This window comes from Equus caballus, chromosome 18 (assembly GCF_041296265.1).
Source record: "Equus caballus isolate H_3958 breed thoroughbred chromosome 18, TB-T2T, whole genome shotgun sequence".
Lineage (NCBI taxonomy): Eukaryota > Metazoa > Chordata > Mammalia > Perissodactyla > Equidae > Equus > Equus caballus.
The window spans coordinates 54,156,447-54,168,982 of NC_091701.1; the positions used below are offsets into that span (position 1 = coordinate 54,156,447).

At 47.2% G+C, this 12,536-nt stretch overlaps 1 pseudogene; it reads left to right on the forward strand.

Annotated features, from left to right (window-relative positions):
• Positions 1-10,567: 10,567 nt before the first annotated feature.
• Positions 10,568-11,415, forward strand: LOC100065004 (NF-kappa-B inhibitor beta-like; annotated as a pseudogene).
• The last annotated feature ends 1,121 nt before the right edge of the window (positions 11,416-12,536 follow it).

Sequence of the window (12,536 nt, forward strand, 5' to 3'; positions counted from 1 at the left end):
GGCAGCTCCCGCTTTCTCACTCACCACAGAATCAAATTAGGAACTGAGATGGCCACTTCCCGGCCTGTGGAGAGAGTGTGCCTGGGCATACACCAATTAGAGAAAACCCCAAATGCAGCCTCTCCCTATCCCCTAAATCCCGAGTTCCTCCGAAATGCTGTCCCATCCGGCAGAGCAGCGGCTTCACTTGTCTTTTGGCAACAGACCTGTTTCTTGACACAATATTATGCAGAGCACATGTAAAACTGACAATCAGAGCCGCCCTGGTGGAAGGGCAATGAGGGCCGCAGGGCAGGAGCTCAGATGTCTGTCCACACTCGGCCTTCGCAAATGAGCCCTGAGGCATGATTTGAGAACCACTGTCTGGAGGAACAGGTCCAAGCCCCTTGATGTGGCATTCGGGGACTCCCTTGACACTACCCCTATTTTATTCTCCTGTCTTGTCCTTGGCCAGTCTTTGCTCTACATCTTATATAAGTATAGAACTGCTTCTGCATATCAGAGCTGCTTCATGCCTCTGTGCTTTTGCTCATGCTGTTCCTTTTGCTTGGAATGCCTTTCCCTCTGGTTGCCTCTGACCGAGTCTTGAGAATTCACCTGTGGTAGCATCTCCTCTGACAAGTCCCCTGGGCTCCCATGGTGCCCTTGACTTGCCTGCATCTGAGAGGTTCCCTCTCCCCACTGAACTTCTTCCTATATCTGTTATCCCTCTATGCTGTAAACTCCCCAAGGGCAGGAGTCTTTTGAGTCTGGGTCCTCCACTCCCATTGCCAGCGCTGACTTAACTGAGGTTCTTGTTTACACATTAATCATCAGTCATCAGCTTAGAGCCAAAGGGTCATTCTGGAAAGCAGTTTGACAAAAAAAAAAAGAAGAAGAGTGCATAATAAAGAAGGGAGACCCAAGACACCTGAGCGGGGAGGGGAGGGGAGACGAGAAATGAAGGGCCATGACAGGGGAACAACCCCGCTGTGGGGCTTTGCATAGAGTCCCTGAAAGTTCGGCTCCGGTCTGGGGCTTCACTGCCCGACACCACTGCCGCTGACTGAGTTAGTAATGAGTAACCCTGGGAAGGTGCACTCAGGCCTGCTAGACAGGGCCTTCCCGGGAGCTCTGGAGGCTTCCAACGGCTTCCCTGAGAGGCTGCAGGCCTCGGGGATTCTAACCAGCATAATGGACTTTGAAAGGGAGACAGCTGAGCTAGGAAAGTTCGTTCAAGCCCCTGGGGGATGCTGATGGCTTGGTTAAGGACTCCCTCAGATCTGTCTGAAGGAAGCAATCTCTCACGGGAAGTGTCTGCTCATGGGTAGGGAGGGGGAGGTGGAAAAAGCATTGGATTTGGGATTGTGAGAACCAGATGGATTCCAGGCCTCGGTTTGAAATGCTGAACAATCTCTGCACCTGGGTATTCTCCGTGGACGCAATGAGTTAGCAGTGCTCGCCCTTCCGCTTCTTCATGGGCACTTACAAGAACAAATGGGACCAGCTCTGCCTCTTGCTGGCTTTGTGACCTTGAGCAAATGCTTTAAAACTCTGTGTGCCTCAGTTTCCTCATGTGCAAATGGGGACACTAACTGTATCCTACTTCATTTCATCATGGGATAATCCATGGAAAGCTCTTAATACACGGCCTGATTCAGAGTAAGCACTCAATAAAAATCAGCTAAAATGATTAGTAACACACTGAGCCATTTGGAAAAGCTTAATGGAGGATAAAAAGGCAGCCAGACTACCACAAGGAAAGACAACATAAACTTTTACTACTTAGAACGTGACGTGTGGATCAGCATCTGCAACACACGGGAACTAGGTAGCAATGCAGAGTGTGGGCCAACCCCAGACCTGCCGACTCTGAGCCTGCAGGCTCATGGGGTCCCCAGTGATTCGCGTGCACGTTAGAGTTCAAGAAGCGCTGACCTAGAAGCACTGATTTATCTACCACGTAATCTATTGTGTCACTTGGGCAAGTTCCTTAACCTCCCGTGCTGCTTTTGTCATCTATAAAACCCTATGTCACAGGGGCGTGGCAGTGGTGAAATGACTTAATATATGCCGAGTGTCTTGTATGGCGCCCACACATGGTAAGTGCCCTCAGTATCTGCGCTGTCTGCTCTCCAGTCCCAGGCTTGGACACTGTGGCCCCTCATGGAGCCTTGCACCTGGGGCCATTGTTCAGCAAGAGCCAGGCTGCCAGGGTCACATCCAGGTTCCCTCACCGGGAGCAAGGTCTGCACGTGGGACCTGGACAATTACCTAACAATTCCAAGTCTCAGTTTCCCATCGGTTAAAATTGGAACAATGATGGTGCCTAGCTCTTGGGGATGCTGAAGCATCGAGTGAGAGGTGCAGCACCAGGCCAGGCCAAGGCTAGTGCTCAGCATTATCAATGGGTATGTACTGATTATAGTCCACACTGTGGGCTCAAAGGGATGCCCTCACTGTGTCCCACAGTGATGTGATGTCTCTTGTGCAGCCAACAGGTGCAGAAATTCCTTGGGCTAGAACTCAAGTACCAGGGAGGACAGAACCCAAATTCTTAGAGGCAAAGGAGGGAGAGAGGGCAGGCTGGGCCAGGTGAGTAAACCAGCCTCACCCCGCTCCAGGTGACTGACCGATACCCCACTCGACCCTAAGCCCCATGAGGGTAAGGCCTCTTCTATCTAATTCACCATCCAGTTTACGGAGTGCCTGGTGTTTTGCCTGCCACAAATGAGTGTGTATTCTAGGCCTACTGTGTGAATAAAGGACAGAAGAATGCTGTAGTTATAAACAAGATGACCAACGGGACAACCCTTCCCCATCCCCTGTCTGTCCTGGGCCTGCTCAACTGCGCTGTTAGGGTTGAAGGAGAGACAACTGCATTAGCCCCACCTTGTTGTTGCCTCTAACACTCTATTCTCACAGTTCCTCTTGGTAACTCTGGTGGCACCATGAGAAGCATGTCCTTTTAAGGTATAAACAGTCTCCCCAAATGCTAATGAGGTTAGTAGAGAAGGTTTAATCTATTCCAGCTAAATTTGGGGGGTGGAATCGCATTGCTTAGAGAAGAGTCTTGTGCATTGAAAGAGGGCACAGTTTTGCTTCCATATTGGGAAAGGACCACGACTAGACAAGGGGGTGAGCCCTTGTGGAAGGTGGGGACTTCTGCCTGCACCAGCTCCACAGCCTCCCTCCTAAAAGGGGCACTGTCCCTGCCGAGAAGGGCTTGGAGTCCGGCAGGCCTGCGCCGGAATCCTGGCGCTACCACGTTCTTGCTTGCTGTATGACTTTAGGCTAATTATTTATGAGTCTTGAACATCGGTTGCCTTGTCTGCAAAATGAGGATAATAAAACTTCCTTGCATAGGGTTGTCACGAGAATTAAAACGGAACACGCGTTATAAGTATCCAAAGTGGGACACTTGAGAGCATGAACAGGGCACTATTAGTAGTGACATGAGGTCCGCCAGCATGACCACGCCGTCCCTAACAATGCGGCACACGTGGTCTCCCTAATTGAAGGGCTCAGCCCAGGTGCTCAGTGAGTGGCAGTACCATTTTTATTGTTACATCTGCTTGAAGTAGGACTGCCAGATTTAGCAAAGAAAGACAAAGATTGCATGGAACATATACTAAAAGATTATTTGTTGTTTATCTGAAATTCAAATTTAATTGGATATACTGTACTTTATCTTGTTAAGAGCCCTGGGTCACAGGAAGTTATAAAGGTAAAACTGTTATAACTAATGCCATGAGAGGGATTGCCTCCTAGAAACAAACTGGTGCATTAGGGTTTTTTCTCAATAGTCACTGGGGTTATTTTGGAGCTGCCCTTAGGGGAAGGGGAAGAGGAACCAGATGAGGGGTAAGGATGGCAGAAGGGGTTGGAGGCTGGGGACACTGAGGGAAAGGTGACTAAGAGATCTGCTGAGGAATAAGTGAAGACACCCTTAGACCCTTTCAGGACCTGGAGGTTTATGTAAGAGATCAAGGACAGATGCACCCTTTGCGGGGAAAGATGAAGAGGAGATTGGAAAGCTAAGGGTCCAGATGATGCATTGCATTTTCCACACCCTGAAGGCAGGAGGATGTTTACTGGTAACTGATAGAGGTTTGGGTGTTATCTGTCTCAAACCTGACATTCTCAGCAGGTTAAGTTGCTCACCCAGAATGTTTAGAGGAGAAAAAGACCTAGCAGGAAAAATTCCTTCACTCAGGCTCTGGCATCAGCTGGTTTCCACTCTAGCTCCTGTTCCATCGGATGTGATTTCTCTCTTTTTTTTAAAGATTGGCACCTGACCTAACATCTGCTGCCAATCTTCTTTTGTTTGTCTTTTCCTTCTTCTCCCCAAAGCTCCCAGTACATAGTCATAGATTCTAGTTGAGCGTCTCTGGTTGTGCTATGTGGGACGCCACCTCAGCGTGGCCTGATGAGCTGTGCCATGTCCGCACCCAGGATCCGAACCGGTGAAACCCCGGGCCACGCAGCAGAGCGGATGAACTTAACAGCTTGGCCATGGGGCCAGTCCCGGATGTGATTTCTCGATCATTCTCACAGACTACAAGGCAAACCCAAGTGAGGGAATTATCAAACGAAAGGAAACTCTTGAAGCCAATAGAGGAAAATGGGCGTCAGGTGCGTGCCGTCGCGACCACCCTCCACTTTCTTTCTCTAATTTCTTGATCCAGAATCAGAGATAAATGTATCCAATAGAAAAAAACTTCTTTATTCTGAGATTATGACCTTCCTACTTTTTGGTGTTAAAATATAATTTTTTTCATAAAATGAAGGTCATAATAAATGATGACAAAAAATTGTTTATAGTTAGCAAAGTAAGATATTGGCAACCTAATGTTGGTCACTGAAAAATTATTTAAGAAATATTTTCCTCTTACATGAAATCCCAAAGTCTGAGAACCACTGATTTAGAACCTTGGTCGCCCCATGTGGCCCTGCCAGAGCTCGCGTTCACTTTTAGGGACCTGACATGGCGCCCACAGGGAACACCTCTGTGATACAGCATCCTTTCATGACAGCCAGGAAGGAGCAAACTCTTTCTGACACCATGGATTCTAGGATAAAATAAACCTTACCTTCCACTGGTGTCCTTTTCAAACCACAGAAACTGATGAGAAAGATTCAACATGCATTTTGGGAGCAACGAAACAATGGCTGCCCACTCCATTCTTGAGAGCTATGTGTACAAAGTGGCTGAAATACCATTCTCCATTAGAACCTGTTTTTAATTAGCTGTGGACCTCTGTTGCTTTCTGATTTGGTTGAATTAAGTTAAATTGAATAAATATGTGTTTGAATACTAATTGAACAACGCAGAATAAAGGGCTGTGGGAAAACTAAGAGTGGCTCACATGTGCCTGCTGCCTTCAAAGATGTTACAATCCAGTAGGATGATAAGACAAGAAAATCACTGACTGTGGTAAGGGAAGACAGTGGGGACAGGCATGAGATGACTCAGTCTCAGAAGGTGGGTGGAGAAAGGAGGCACTTCAGAGGTCTCAGTTTACAGGGGACCAGAATAAGCATTATGAGAAAGGTGGCATCTAGACGGACCAGTCCATATGAGCAATTTGAGGGCAGCAACTATGTCATTACCCCACTGTCCCTAGTACCTGGCACCAAGTAAGTGCTCAATAAATGTATGAAGAATTAATTTTAAAAAATTAATGATAGCAGTGGTTGTGCTAGTTAAAGAATTGCTAAGCACTACACTTTTCTTAGACTTAAAGCATTTGGGAAAAGCTCTTAGTTTAAGCCGGTTTTATGTGTACTAAAGGATGCTTTCCCACATTTTATTTCGGAGGCTGCAGTATTTATTTTCCAGCACAAGAGGGAGCTGCTGCCTAGTTTATTTAACTAAAATAGTATTTCTCTAGGTTTGCCCATTCTTCTCAAATTACAGTGTAGTATACTGTGCCATTTAACCACCCTCCCAAAAAATAGCCCACCAACCAAAAATATTACAATACAATAAAATTGTTATTGGTGATATGTTATTTTCTAAAAGATATTCCTCCTAAAATACATGATTAGTAGGGGGAAAAAAAAGGTAACATTTAAAATGATTTATAAACAGATATCCTAGACCAGGCTGGTCTTCAGAGACCTAAATAAACCCTGGGTTTCCCAGTAATGGAAGATCTACTTGTAAAAATGCCTCGGGGCCTCATATGTGTGCAACAAATCTGAGATAATAGGCATCTCTAAGAGCCCGAATTTTCCTGAGGGTCAAAATCTAGCTGAGATGTTGACTGAGCCCAGGCCTTCAAACTTAGGACACACTATTTCTTTCGCGAACAGCTGCGCAGAATAGATTATGAAATAGCTAAAATTAAGGTGTGTCTTGAATAAGAACATCTGATCTTTATGGTAATTAGAGCTTAGGGGGGAAATTAGCAAGTAATTATACAATTTTATAGGATTTTTTGTCTTACTAAAGGTTTCTCTACAGAATTTTTCCCAAAGCAAGCTCCCTAGTACCTGCATAATCAGAAAAAAACACTTGAATTACCAACATCGAGTGTACACACTATTTTTCAGAGAGATCATTTCTATCAAAGTGTGTGTTATCATCTACAGATAGGCCCCCTATAAATGACAGTGTATAGATAATTTAAATGTGGGAGGCAGTACTATTAAGGTAAATAGAGAATGAAATGAAGAAAAGAAAGAGCTCAAAGTGAGAGAATACTTGTCCAATTCATAACCAAATTCAACCTATGTTAAGAAATCTGAATTTTGTCTTAGAGAAAGAAAACAATCCCTTTGGTCTTCCCAGAAGTATTTCATTATTTATGATATTTTTGGAACAATGTGGCGAGCTTTCTGCCATCACCAGTGGCCAGACTCTCCCACGTCTGTGTTTGTGGGTCACCTTCTACCTATACTCTTTTATTCGCTTCTGGAGGGCAAGGACCAAGCTTCCTGATTTTTGTCACCTACACAGCCTAACCCAGGGCCAGCAGTGGACAATTCATTTGTGTTTAGAAAAAAATCACAGCCAAGGGTGGCTGATAAATAAATAAAGGAGGAAGAAATGGGCTCTTAATGCTGAAGGGTTGTGTTTTTTGCTTGTTTCTGGTTAGTTGGTTGTTAAATCTTAATGCTCTAGTCAAGAGGTAGCAGGAGTGGTGAGGAGAATGGACTCAGACATCTTGGATTCACATCCCAGCTCTGCTGCTTCTAGCTGTGTGGTCTTGGGCAAGATTCCTGACCTCTCCACGTCTCAGTTTCTTCATCAGTTACGTGGGCTCATGATGATGCTGATGAAACTTACCACACAGGGTTTATTATTTATAAATTACTCAAAGAGTGTCCAACACATAGTAAATACTATTAGTGATGATAAAGTAGAATCATTATATTTAGTGAGATGTAGTCAAAGTGTACTTTGATTCATTAAAAGCCAAATAAAGCTTTTAAAAAAATGTAATGGAGATGGGGTGACAAAAATGTTTTGGAATTACATAGTGGTGATGGTTGCATAGACTTGTGAATATTCTAAAAACCACTGAATTGTATCCTTTCAATTGGTGAATTTTATGGTATGTGAATATATCTCAATAAAAAATACGATGGAGAAAAATTCAATTCAACAAATATTTGTGGACACATCATAGGTACTCAACCCTCTCCTGGGTTTGGTGGAAGATATAAAGCAGTTTAGGACATAATCTGGGCCCTGGAGAGTACTCTGTAAGGAGCATCTGCAGGGTGTCGGCCCCTTTTCCCAGCACCCCCGAGAAGATGTCACCATCCACACTTTATTCTGAGACTCAGAAGAGTTGAGTAAGTTGCCCAAGGTCCATAGGAACTGTGGGTAGCAGGAACCCAACTACCTTCTTCCAAGAGAGAACAACAGTCTTGTTGAGGATGGAAGATTTACATCCATAAAGTAATTAGTGAGGCAGACTTCACAGGCCCAATATATGTGATAAGGAAAATCAAAGAGTGTAGACCATGAGCAGCCAACGGTGGGGAAGTTTTTCTGGAGGCAAAGGCCTTCGAGAGGGGCCTGTATAGACAGGTAAGTTTTAGTGATGCAGGTCAGCGTAGTGGGAGTAGATATCTTTAGAGACGTGTGAGAAGGGCTCACAGACCGCTTTTCCTAGAATTATGCATGTTCTCGGGTTGAAAAGCCTTATGGTGATCATGTCAACAAACGTGGGTGTACAAGAAATTCACATTGACACAGCTGAAGCCGTAGGCATTTGTGTTGACCAATTACACCAAGATAGTTTGTTAGTTAGAGAATGAGGGGAATCGAAAAACAATTTAGGTGCTTGACCATCCATTCACTTATCTCTTAATGTATTCAACACATTTTTTGAGCACCTGCCTAACTAATACCTGAGAACATAAACACAAATAAAATACAATCTTTGTCCTTTGGGAAGATTCCATGCTAGGAGTTGAAACCAGAACTAGAAAATACTATAAAGTGGTGAGGGGTGCACAGCAAAGGGCTATTGAAAGGAGAATAGAAACATAGGCTTAAAAACACTACGTTAAACTGATTTTCAAAAAGTAAAGATTTTTTAAGAGGCTTATTTTTCTGGTTAAAAAAAAAAAAGCACTCCTACAAGGTACCTTAGCAGGGCCTTCACTGGCTGATAGAGGGGGAAGAAAGATTAGTGGAGCAGGTGCCCAGGGCTGGGAAGGACACAGAGACCCCTCCTCACTCTGCTCACTGCTCTCCCCTCATTGTAGGCGCCCTGGGTGGTGGATGGACCGATTGCCCAAAACTGGGTTAAATTTGAACAGGGACAATTTCCCTGCTCTACGGTTCCTTGCTGACTTTCTGAGGATCTTGGGGCTTGGTTCAAGGGGGCTCTAGAGCCCGTAAGGATGCCTGTGGAGAGAGAGGTGATTAATCCCCGGGAGGAAGAAACTAGTTTTTCTACCAGTGGCCCATTTTCATCCAGTCCTCACCCGGGGCATGTTTTCAAGCATAAGAGAGGAGCAGTTTGTGATTTAAAAAAAACAATACTTTTTATTGTGGTAAAATATACATAACATAAAGTTTATCATTTTAACCATCTTTAAGTACTATGTAATTCAGTGACGTTAAGTACATTCACAAGGTTGTGCAACCATCACCACTCTCCATTTCCAGAACTTTTTTCCAGCATCCTAAAGTGAAAGTCTGTAGCCATTAAGCAATAACTCCCCCTCCTCCCAGCCCGTGGTAACCACTATTCTACTTTCTGTCTCTGTGAATTCAACTACTCTCGGTATCTTCTATAAGTGGAATCATATAGTGTTTGTCCTTTTGTGACTGGCTTATTTCACTTAGCCTAATGTCTTCAAGTTTCATCCATGTTGTAGCATGTGTCAGAATTTCATTCCTTTTCAAGGCTGAGTAATATTCCATTGTATGTATAGACCACATTTTGTTTATCCATTCATCTGCTGATGGACACTTGAGTTGCTTCCACCTTTTGACTATTGTGAGCAATGGTGCCTTGAGCCTTGGTGTAGATGTATCTGTTCAAGGCCCTGCTTTAAATTCCTCTGGGTATATACCTGGAAGTGGAATTGCTGGATCACATGGTAATTCTGTTTAGTTTTTTGGGGAACCACCAAACTGTTTTCCATAGCAGCTGCACTATTTTATATTCTCAATAGCCATGCACAATGGGGTTTAATTTCTTCACATGCTTGTCACAGCAACTGCAGAAGAGTGTGGAAAGGGTCCTGAACCTGAGTTGAAAGAAGTCAAATACCATTTCTGGCTTTTTCTTTTTACTCCCCTCCTTTCCCAGTTATGATTTTTTTTTCCCACTTGAGGAAGATTCACCCTGAGCTAACATCTGTTGCCAATCTTCCTCTTTTTTTGCGTGTGAGCTGCTGCCACAGCATGGCTACTGATAGACGATTGCCAGCAGCCACCAGAACCTGGGAGTTATGGCACTGATTCTCACTCAGCGCCTCCAGAGGAAGGCAACCTGTCAACACCTTGATTTTGGATTTCAGGCCTTTCTTAGTGAGCCCTGGCTGCTGTGACAAGATAGCATAGACTTGGGGGCTCAAACAACAGACATTTACATTCTCACAGTTCTGGAGGCTGGAAATCCAAGATCAGGGTACCAGCGTGGGCAGGGTTTGGTGAGGGCCCTCTCCCTGGCTTGCAGACTGCCACTTTCTCTCTCTGTCCTCATGTGGTGAGAGAGAGAGAGAGCAAACTCTCTGGTGTCTCTCCTTAAAAGGGCACCAATCCCATTACGAGGACCCCACTCTCAGGGCTTCATCTAAACCTAACCTCCCCAAAGCCTCATCTTCATGTACCACTACATGGGGTGGGGCAGGGCGGGGGGGGGGGTGGGTGTTAGGGCTTCAACATATGAATTTTGGGGGGACACGATTCAGTCCTTGGCAGGCCTCCAGAACTGTGAGAGAATGAATTCCTGTTGTTTTTAGCCACCTGGATTGTGACCGTTTTTTAATGGGGCCTTTAGAAACGGAGACAGTGTTCCTCCTCACTGCTCTGGGACCCCTGCTCTCTGAGACCACTAATTCAAAAGAAGACTTAGGGCCCGCAGCCATGGGGGGAGTGTGGGGTGGCGGGGCCATGGAGGACTGGTACAGGCCCCAGCTGTGTGGGCGCCTCTTGTCTTGGACTGCGTCCCTGAGGATGGGGACCAGCGCCACGTGTGCGGCAGATTCATCAGCACCAGCCCGTCCTGGATTTCCTGCTGGGCTTCGCGGCTGCACTGAGGACCTGGCCCGGCGCTGGCAGCCATCCTGGGGAGGCATCCGCAAAGCAGAAGGTGATACGCCAGGCACCCGGGTTTGCGCACAGCAGAGGGTTGGGCCACACAGCACTGCGCCTGGACTGCTGCGTGCACGGCTCCAGTCCCTACCTGGTGGCCCAAGGCACCCCCGACACCTACCTGCCTCAGGGCCCAACCACAACCCCAACACCGACTACCCTTTTGCCCTGTTCCGGGACCGGCTTGGAGAAGGAAGAGGAAAGGGAGGAAGGCTGGAAGCTGCAGCTGGAGGCTGGCAATTACAAGGGCCACCCTCCACTCCATGCGGGCATCATTCTCCAAGATGCAGAGATGGCCTGGCTGTGCGGGGGGCCCGAGCTGACCTCAACAAACCAGAGCCCACCTGCGGCTGGAGAAGCCCTGCACTTGGCAGTAGAGGCCCCAGGAGCCAAGGTGCTGGAGATTCTGAGGGTGGCTCAGGGCCTGCTGCCCCCAAGCACATGGCCGCCACCCCCCCCCCCACTCGGGCAGCGCCAAGCTCCGGCCCAACCCCACCCTTGCCCACCTCCTCTGCGCACATGGAGCCCCGAGCCAGCGCGAGGACAGCAAGCCTGGCTCCTGCAGCAGCAGTAGCTACAGCGACAGTGAGGACGAGGGCGTGAGTCAGGAGGGAAGACAGGGCGGCCCAGCTGGGGAGTCGGGGTAAACCGGCAGGTGGGAAAGGGGAGAAGAGATTTAGGCAGAGCATTGAGACAGACATCGGGCTGCCGCAATTGGAGAACTCAGGCGGCAGTGCAAGTGACCTCGGGCAGCAGCCAGGACAGACCTAGGCAGGGGAGGCAGGAAGAAATCGGGCAGGGGCGGTTAAGAAATTCAGGCAATGGCAGAGATAGAAGTCGGGCAGAGGTGGAGAAAAGACCATGGTAGTCACGATGGTAGACATAGGCAGGGGTGGGTGGCAGAAGGGGAGTGATTTGGGGGAGGAAGAATTGGAGAACTCAGGCTGTGGGAAGATGACCTTTGGCAGCCATGATTAGAACACTGGCAGCTGTGGGAAAGATGTTAGGTGGGGTGAAGAGAGGTTAACTTGGAGAACGCAGGCAGCAGAGACCCAAGGCAGGGGGCCACGCTGAATGCAGGGGTTGAGGAACTGGGGTAAAGGCAGAGGGAAGGGGTGCAGGAGAGAGACCTCGAGTGGCTGTGGTGCTGGAGACCTGGAGCAGAGCTGGGACTCGACAGCAATGGTGGGAGAAATGACCTTGAAGAGTGTGGTTTAAGAACTAGGAGCAGGGGAATTCAGGCTTCAAAGCAAGACCCAGTTCTTAGGGGGCGTGGAAGACCTCGGGCAGCGAGCAAGAAGGCAGCTGCCTGAGCTCTGCCTGGCCCCTCTCCCCCAAGAAGGATATGATGGTCCACAGTAGTCAGAGCCAACACTGGCTAGCTTCCACCCCAGCCTCAAAATCTCTCCCTGATGATCCCATCTGATTTGTTTAATTAATATAATTTCCAATAAAAAAAAAATCCCAGTTCCAACAACCACAGGGGAAAAAAGGGAAAACTTAGAGATTTGAACTGTGAATAGTTTGTTTCTATTTTCACTCTTTAATCCCACCCCTGTCAGTACTTACCTGTCTGTACTACAGTTCCAGGATGCTCCTTATTTCCCTAGAAGCCATCTGCTATCCAGACACGCACATCAATGAGGCTACACAGGGCAGGCCAGGGCCGGGCCCTCAGCAAACACCTCTAGGTGGGGAGATGGATCCCAGCACGATGTGCCTCCTCTCTCATTTCATCCGTGGCCTTCTGGAGACCAGGCCCTAACTA